This window comes from Pinus tabuliformis, chromosome 7 (assembly GCF_031772625.1).
Source record: "Pinus tabuliformis cultivar Carrire ecotype Pingquan chromosome 7, CPIR1, whole genome shotgun sequence".
Classification (NCBI taxonomy): domain Eukaryota; kingdom Viridiplantae; phylum Streptophyta; class Pinopsida; order Pinales; family Pinaceae; genus Pinus; species Pinus tabuliformis.
Genome location: NC_142293.1, coordinates 1,024,861,218 through 1,024,870,392, shown reverse-complemented (window position 1 = coordinate 1,024,870,392; position 9,175 = coordinate 1,024,861,218). Strand labels below are relative to the sequence as shown.

The following is a 9,175-nucleotide window of genomic DNA, read 5'->3' as shown; positions in this document are numbered from 1 at the left end:
AACGGGAACTGAACCTGACATCATGTAAATGTCTCCTACACTCAATGGTACATTACCACTGTTTCCAACTAATAACCCATGATCAATGGGTTGAGGAGATGCTCCCGCAAAGGTACCAGAAAGAGATTGATACCCAGTAGGAACAGAAGGACCGCCATGTAAAAAAGATTCAGGACTTTGTGTAAACACAGATGACTGACCAGACATATTTACAGGAGTATGAATACCTCCAGGTGGAAAAGGAGTACGAGGTGTAGAAAAACCTAGCCAAAGTTGTCTAAATAATTGGTTAACGAAAGGTACCAAGTAGTACTTCTAGGAGGACTGTAAAAGATGGATTCACGCTCCCTTAGATCAAGGGTAATTTGATCTTCAGGATCAGAGACGCCTATTTCTTCCTCTGGAACAAGTTCTTCTATAGCAATCAAACCAACAGGAAGATTTTCGGTGATAATTCTTTCTATTCTCGGTGAATCAGGAACACTAGGAGTCGGAGTAACAGGTTCAGATATTTCTGGTTCTTCGCCTGTATCACTAGCAGACGAAAAACTACCAACAAGCTCAGAAACTGTAACAGCTTCGGGATTATAACCTGTCTCTAAACTTTGGTAATCTGGATGGACTACCAAGGAAGATTCTCCTTCTTCAGGTGAACCTACTCTACTGCCACTAGGAGGAGTTACAAGGACCTTTAAACCTTCTAAATTACTGGGGTCGTCTCGAGGAGGTTCACCCCTAAGTCTACGGGATCTTCTCAACAATTCGGCCACAGAAACAACTTCAGGAGACTGGCCCCGAATTCTACGGGACTGTCTCGGTAATTCCGCCACAGCTAAAAACTTTTAACTACTACACACGAAAACAAAATAAAATTTCAAATCAAACCACCTAAAGTCTCTAAAGAACCAAACAAATTTGAATCACACGCCTAAAGAATCTAGGGCGTCAAACCAAACACAAACAGTATCTTCCGGACCAAAAGCGCTAGTTGGTGATTAGGTCCAACCTCGCAGGATTCAGTACAGAAATGGCGGGTGGAACAGTTACACCGACAACCTGCTTAATGAATAGACTGGACCAAGTTCCTCCACTTTAACCGTCTCGAGTGAAGTGAACCCCCAGAAAATCCAAGTGAGTATAGCCGACGTCTGCTCCAGGTACAGTGGGACCTTCCCTCCACCGTCACCTTGGGTAGAATCCTAGAGATTATGGTCACTAAGGTTACCAACGGCCACAAGTACACCTGGGGGAACAGTCTAAACTCCGACAGCACGCAAGGGCAGAGTAGCAAGCTCAATCCCCTTACCGGCTCCTTGACAGTAATCCAAGGTTTACCGATAAGTGACCCCTGGCTCCTCGACAATGGTTAATCCGAGGTTTACCGTTTGTAATACGTACTGTCTGGCGTCGTTCCCAACGAGGGGGGAATGATCCCCTCACTGGTTCGGACACGAGCTCGTGCTTCTCCTTTAAGAGGAGCTTTCCAGAGTGTAAATGTAACAATTGGATTTGATTCTATCACAAGATCGACTACTTGTTTGTTTTACTGCCTTGGAGAGTTAAGTACTCACCTACTCCAAGACACTAGCCTAAGCTATGTTGGTGCTTCAGAGCCCTAGAAAATAAAAGTTACTAGTTCAATTTTACTTTAAGCGTTACTTTTAAGGTTGTTCTTTAAAGTCACAAGGTTATGGAAGTGAAACCAATGGTGTGCAGACTCGACTCCAACCACTACAAAGATGCACCTAAGATGATCTATACTACTTTTGCTTTTTCAATGAAAATCTTTAACTAAGAGAGTTGAGAGAATGCAATTTTTAAAGAAAACAACTTCCTTAGAAAAGACAATCAAAGAAACAATTCTCTTTTTCTTTTTGAGCACACAAACATAACCACTCTTTACTTGCACGAAAAACTCTTTTTCTTTCAAAAACTTTTAAAGCTACTTGAAACAAAACTTTTCAAAGGAGATATTTTTGTATTTTCTTTTTCAATAAAGCATGTAAACCTACCTTTAACAAAAAACAATCTCAAAAGCTATAAAACTATGAAAACTTGACTCACAAGCAAACCAAAAGAGAGATTACTCTAAGTAAACCTAACAAGGCAAAAGCTCATAAAGGCGATTCTAGGATGTTTTACTTGATCAAAATCAAATCAAGGACTAGCTAATGCAGAATCAAAAGACTAGCCAAAACAAAACTCAAATCTTTTTGTTCTTTTCGTAAAATGGAATTCAAGACTTAAATAACAAGCACTTCGAAAATGGCCCAAAAGACAACTTGATGGTAAGTCACTTCTACAGGTAGACTTTAGAACAGGTCTGACTTCTTAGAAAGTTGACAAAACCAAAGATATCTAAGGCTTGACAATTCCTACCGCTAAAGTCACTACAAGACCTACTCAAAATCAAACCCTAGGGCTTACACTTCGACGAAATCCACTAAAACACTTAATGCTAATGAAACCAGTTCAGGTGAAGATTCTGGACAAGGGACTGATGAATCTGGGCAGAAAAAACTAAGAAAAAACAAAATCTAAGAGCAAAAAAGGCAAAAAGTGGAATTTTCTCAAATTTTGGCAGGGGACGCAGGCAACCTGTTAGCACAGGTGCGGGCCCGCTCTGTGCACACAGCAAAAGTGTGTCCAGGGACGCACTGTGCAGCACTCAGAGGGTGCGTCCTACTGAAAAACTCAAGAAAACTTAAAATAAAACTAATCCTAAGCTAACCTACCCAGAGACAAGATCACAGAGCCAAAACCAGAAAAATAAATCAATTTTCTCAAAGCAAAGTTCAAACAAAAGAAAAGACTCTTCTCATCAATGGAAACTATCCCCAGTGGAGTCGCCAATTTGTCACACAGAATCAGTCAAGGGTGCGGACACAACTGACCTTCCTAGAAGTCTAAGACATTCTAATGACAAACAAAACAAACTGGAGCTATCCTTCTCTAAACATACATTATGATATGAGAAATCAAGTGTTTCGTTCTTACCTTTGTCCAAACGCTATTGTAGAAGTCCAAGCTTTGTTGATCCAGATGAGCTCCTCCCTTTCTCCAAAACCTGCAATCACCAACAGTCAAACAATTAAATAGCACCTGATTATAACATAAAACAAAGCATATTCAACATATAGACCAAGGAGTACATGAAATAACCCATTAACAACAAGCTATTGAGAAGAATGGACCAATTTGCATTAAAGGTAATCAAAAGGAACCGTTACAACCTGAGCCTTGGTGTTGTGCAAGCTCCTTCCAGGGTCCACAAGAGTCTTCCTCTACTTTGACAAAGCTCACCCACTTCCAAATAGAACAAGTAAAGATGACAATCTCTCCTCACAAGCTTCTAAATGGGAGTCCTAATTCCTGCAGCATTTACCCTTAGAAATCTATAGCTTTCACCCTTTTTCCTTCTGGCTCAATGCCTCTTTTTATAGTGCTCAAGAGGAAGTTAATCGGGTCCACCATCAATGGGATAGTCCCCTTTTTGGATGGGATCACTCCCTTATTGATGGGATAAGTTCCTCTTTGATAGGAGTGCATGAACCATCTGGAGGCGCTCAATACTCATCCAAGAATCTTCTAGAATGCTCTAGAAATGACCACAAGTAAGTTTTTGAAGATAAAACTTGCGCATTTTAACCTTTTCAGAGGGACGCACCTGCCCCTTTAGATACAGAGCGTCCTTGGACGCAGACCTTATGAACAAAAGGTGCGTACCCGCAGGAAAGGCTTGAGAGAACCTGCGTACCCAAAGATAAACATGTTTTATAAAGACTTTCTCTCTTTCTTGGAGTTTGATATGAATAGTAGAGGCATAAGACTTGCTCAAAAGGGTAGTATGACTGTTGATTGAGCCATACCAACTGTAAATAGCCATGGTGACTTTTTTTAGTGTAACACGGGGGGCATTTCTGAGAGAGGTTGTGGGCTCGGTTGGTCTTGTTTTATTTCCTTTCGTTTCCTCTCTGGATTGAGGCTGCCGTAGGCAATCATGCGATTGAGGTCCATCGTTGCTGTTGTCCGGGTGGACTCCTAGGTGGCCCCTGTGCGGGGAGGGGAGCGGTGGGTTGGGGGGCATTTCTAAGGGAGGTTGCGGCCTCGGTTTGTCTTGTATGATTTCCTTCCCTTGCCTTTGTGTCAAGGCTGTCGCGGGCGATCATCCGATCAAGGTCCACTGTTGCTGCTGTCTAGGTGGACTCCTAGGTGGCATCGGCACGGGGCGGGGAGGTTTGTATGGCCTCTCTATGATAGGATTTGTGCGGTCGGTCGTCCTCTTTTTATTTCCTTCCTTTTCCTTCGCATCGAGGCTGCCGCAGGCAGTCGGGAGATCAAGGTCCATCGTTGGTGCTGTCCGGGTGGATTCCTAGGTGGCCTCGATGCGGGGACGGGGAGGGTTGTGGCTCATTTGTAATATAGAGGTTGCGTGGTTGGTCGTTCTCCATTTTTTTCCTTTGCATCGAGGTTTCCGCAGGCGATCGGGTGATCGAGGTCCATCGTTGCTGCTATCCGGGTGGACTCCTAGGTGCCCTCGGTGCAGGGCGTGGAGGCCTTTGGAGGCATTTCTAAGGGAGTCAGTGAGTGATCGCTCATTTTCTTATTGGTTGGGCCATGGCTGCAAACTCCGGAGTGGCCTTGGTGCGTTGTGGCTCGGTAGGTCTGCCCATTTTTTCACCATGTCCTTGGCATGTTGCGTGTGCTTCCTTCTTGGGATGCAAGAGGTGCAAGGCATAAAAGTTTTACATGATATTTTGACGTCTCTTTGACTTGATGGGTGTTCAGACTAGCTCTCGGTAAGAGAGCACCCGGAATGCCCCTTGAAGCGGAGGGTGCTACCTGGTTGATCCTGCCAGTAGTCATATGCTTGTCTCAAAGATTAAGCCATGCACGTCTAAGTATGAACTAATTCAGACAGTGAAACTGCGGATGGCTCATTAAATCAGTTATAGTTTTTTTGATGGTGCGATACTACTCGGATAACCGTAGTAATTCTAGAGCTAATACATGCACCAAGTCTAGACTCTTTGGAAGGGATGCATTTTTTAGATACAAGGCCGGTGCAGGCTTGCCTGCTTCTTTGATGAATCATGATAACTCGACGGATCGCATAGCCCTTGTGCTGGCGATGCTTCATTTAAATTTTTGCCATATGAACTTTCGATGGTAGGATAGAGGCCTACCATGGTGGTGACGGGTGACGGAGAATTAGGGTTCGATTCTGGAGAGGGAGCCTAAGAAAAGGCTACCACCTCCAAGGAAGGTAGCAGGCGCGCAAATTACCCAATCCTAACATGGGGAGGTAGTGACAATAAATAACAATACTGGGCTCATCGAGTCTGGTAATTGGAATGAGTACAATCTAAATCCCTTAATGAGGATCCATTGGAGGGCAATTCTGGTGCCAACAGCCGCAGTAATTCCAGCTCCAATAGCGTATATTTAAGTTGTTGTAGTTAAAAATCTCGTAGTTCGATCTTGGGTCGTAAGGGTCGATCCGCCTACTCGGTGTACACCTGCCCTTCCGTCCCTTTTGTCGATGGCGTGCTCCTGGCCTTAATTGGCTGGGTCGCAGTTCCGGCGTTGTTACTTTGAAAAAATTAGAGTGCTCAAAGCAAGCTTATGCTCTGAATACATTAGCATGGAATAACATGATAGGAGTCTGGTCCTATTGTGTTGGCCTTCAGGACCGAAGAAATAATTAATAGGGACTGTCGGGGGCATTCGTATTTCATTGTCAGAGGTGAAATTCTTGGATTTATGAAAGACGGACCACTGGGAAAGCATTTGCCGAGGATGTTTTCATTAATGAAGAACGAAAGTTGGGGGCTCGAAGACGATCGGATACCGTCCTAGTCTCAACCATAAACGATGTTGACCAGGGATCTGTGGATGTTGCTCTAAGGACTCCGCCAGCACCTTATGATTGACAGATTGAGAGCTCTTTCTTGATTCTATGGGTGGTGGTGCATGGCCTTTCTTAGTTGGTGGAGTGATTTGTCTGGTTAATTCTGATAACGAATGAGACCTTAGCCTGCTAACTAGCTACGCGGAGGTTCCCCTTCACGGCCAGCTTGTTAGAGGGACTATGGCCGTTTAGGCCATGGAAGTTTGAGGCAATAATAGGTCTGTGATGCCCTTAGATGTTCTGGGCTGCACGCGCGCTACACTGATGCAACCAACGAGTTTTTATTCCTGGTTTGAGAGGATCGGGAAATCTTCTCAAATTGCATCGTGATGGGGATAGACCATTGCAATTATTGGTCTTCAACGAGGAATTCCTAGTAAGCGTGTGTCATCAACTCGTGTTGACTACGTCCCTACCCTTTGTACACACCGCTCGTCGCTCCTACCGATTGAATGATCCGGTGAAGTGTTCAGATTGCGTCGACGATGGTGGTTCGCCGCCATCGACGTCATGAGAAGTTCATTAAACCTTATCATTTAGAGGAAGGAGAAGTTGTAACAAGGTTACCGTAGGTGAACCTGCGGTAGGATCATTGATAGCAAGGGTTTTCCTTTTTGGTTCGGGTTGGTTGGGTTTCGATTGCAATGTGGGACTTTGTGGTGCGTCTCTAGGGGAGCGGGTTTCGTGTTTGGCAGGAACATTGTTGGTTGCTTGTCTCGAGGTAACTACACTTGTTTTTTCGTGTGTGCTTGCAAGCCATGCTTGTGCTTTTCCCACCCATCCTTTATTTTTCTTCCCCCCAATGTGTTTCTGCAAGGGGTCCGGAAGCTTGTTTCTTGGGAGCCCTTCCGACGATCTGTTCGGGCGGGCATGGTTGCTACAGAGTTGAGGTGCTCGGTAAATACGATGGATAAATTCGGACTCATTCATAGCAACGGTGCTCGGTCTTTTGTTCGTTGGAAGGCATGGGCCAAGGGTGCGGGCTTCCATAGTTGGTTCTCTCGAAAAGGCGGCTGCGGTTGATGTGTTGCTTGGGTGAGCTTTTTCGCTGGTGGTTGGGTCGAGGGAGTGGTTGCGCGCGTGCTTGGTAGCTCAAACCTTCCGTGAGGCGAGATTGTTGGGGTGCGGTCAAGTATGGGATGGATGAAGAGGCATTCAACCCGTTGGGCTGGACACCCTAGTCCCTCCTGACCGTTCCTTCGACATGCCCTCGTGGAAGGGTTGGGTGTCGAGGTAATGAAAAACCCATCCCTCGGTCTGAGCTCCATCGAGATCGCAATTTTCCCCGCCGACAGGCATGAGGGTGGCAATCTTATCTCGTGCCTTTGCCGTCGAGGGAATTCCTCATCCTCTCATGACCCACTCCCCTTCTGAGGGAAAAAGAAGTAGCGGGTCGTGTCTTTGTTCCTCCCTTTGGATTGTGGGTTTTTTGTGGGACTTGTGTCATTTCTTTGTTTCATGGTGTGCGCTTTGCGAACGTCCCTCTCTCTAGTGGCCTTGCACCATCGATGTATTTGTGGCCTGCGGCTTTCTCCAGTGTTGAGCGTCGGCCAGTGACAAATCCTCTTTGGAGTTTGATTATTTGACCCCCGTTGACTCCCTTGTAGGGTGTTTTGTACATGGAGGGGTGCAAGAGTGGGGTGGGTTTGTGTTATTGGTAGCGGTCTATTTGTTGTTTGAAGCCTTGTGCCACTGGGTTGGGGGGTGTGTGCCTCTTAGTGACGTGCTCCAGACACTGGTCTCATCGTGGCCCTTGTATTTTCTATTGGTCAGTTTTAGGTTGTGATTTATTTGCTTGGTTGTTTGCTATGTTGTAAAGCTGGAAAGGGTGTTGTGCTGAATGCATGTGGGAGGGTGTGAAGAGGTGGGACGCTTTTTTGATTGGGTGCGTTGCTTGATTTCTTTTTGGTTAGCGGACATCTACTCGGTGTTCTGTTGAGCTTCTCTCTTTACTTGGAATCTTTATTTCTTTGGTGTTGTTTTCTTCCCTTCTTCCTTTTTCCCCTAAGCTTTACGGAGGAGAGGTGGGATTGTTGTGGATTGGTGTTCGGGAAGGACGAAAAGTAGTGCGAGTTCCCAGGGTGGCCACCCTAGTCCTTCTCGATCGCCGTCCCCTATAGTTCCCCCCTTTTTCCGAACGCGCGGGGTTTGGGAAGCTTGTTCTCTATTTGAGCCTCCCCTTGTGAGCCGGTAGCCACATTTGATATCTCTTGCTTTCCTGTTGTTTTCTTCCCTTCTTGCTTTTGGCCCCTTGGCTTTACAGAGAAAAGGTGATATTGTTGTGGATTAGTGTTCAAGAAGGACGAAAAGCAGTGCGAGTTCCGAGGGTGGCCACCCTAGTCCTTCTCTATCTCCGTCCCCTGCAATTCCCCCCCCTTTTTGCGAAGGCACAGGGGTCGGGATGCTTATTCTCTGTTTGAGCCTCCCCCTGTGAGCCGGTGGACGTGTTTGATATCTCTCTTTCTTTCATGTTGTTTTCTTCCCTTCTTCCTTTCGGCCCCTAGCTTTACGGAGAAAAGGTGGGATTGTTGTGGATTGGTGTTCGAGAAGGAAGAAAAGCAGTGCGAGTTCCCAGGGTGGCCACCCTAGTCCTTCTCGATCACCGTCCCCTGCAGTTCCCCCCTTTTTGCGAAGGCACGGGGTTGGGGAAGCTTGTTCTCTATTTGAAGCCTCCCTTTGTGAGCCAGTACCCACGGTTGATATATCGCTTTCTCTCTTGTTATTTTCTTCCCTTCTTCCTCGTCGCCCCTAGTGTTACGGAGAAAAGGTGGGATTGTTGTGGATTGGTGTTCCAGAAGGACGAAACGCAGTGCGACCTCCCGGGGTGGCCACCCTAGTCCTTCTTGATTGTCGTCCCCTTCAGTTTCCCCCTTCAGTTCCCGAAGGCACGGGGCTTTGGGACGCTTGTGCCTTGTTTGTGCTTTGTTTTCTACCCTTTTCTTCCTTTCAGTCCCTATCTCTAAGGAGAAAAGGGGGAATCGTTGTGGGCTGGTGTTGGGGAAGGGCTAAAAGCAGTGCGAGCTCCCAGGGTGGCCACCCTATTCCTTCTCGATCGTTGTTCCAAGCATTTCCCCCATTTTTACGAGGGCGTGGGGCTGGGGGAGATTGTCCTCTGTTCAAGCCTCCCCCTATGAGGGGGTTAGACACCTTTGTTTCTCTTTCTCTCATGAATTTTTCCTCCTTTTGCCCCTTGGTCTTACATTTGTTGTGGGGGGTGCCCCTATTTAGTTTTGTGGCCGATTTTTTGATAATACACGTGGAAAC

At 46.1% G+C, this 9,175-nt stretch overlaps 1 pseudogene; it reads left to right on the top strand.

Annotated features, from left to right (window-relative positions):
- The first annotated feature begins 4,839 nt into the window (after positions 1-4,839).
- Positions 4,840-6,506, top strand: LOC149251120 (18S ribosomal RNA; annotated as a pseudogene).
- The last annotated feature ends 2,669 nt before the right edge of the window (positions 6,507-9,175 follow it).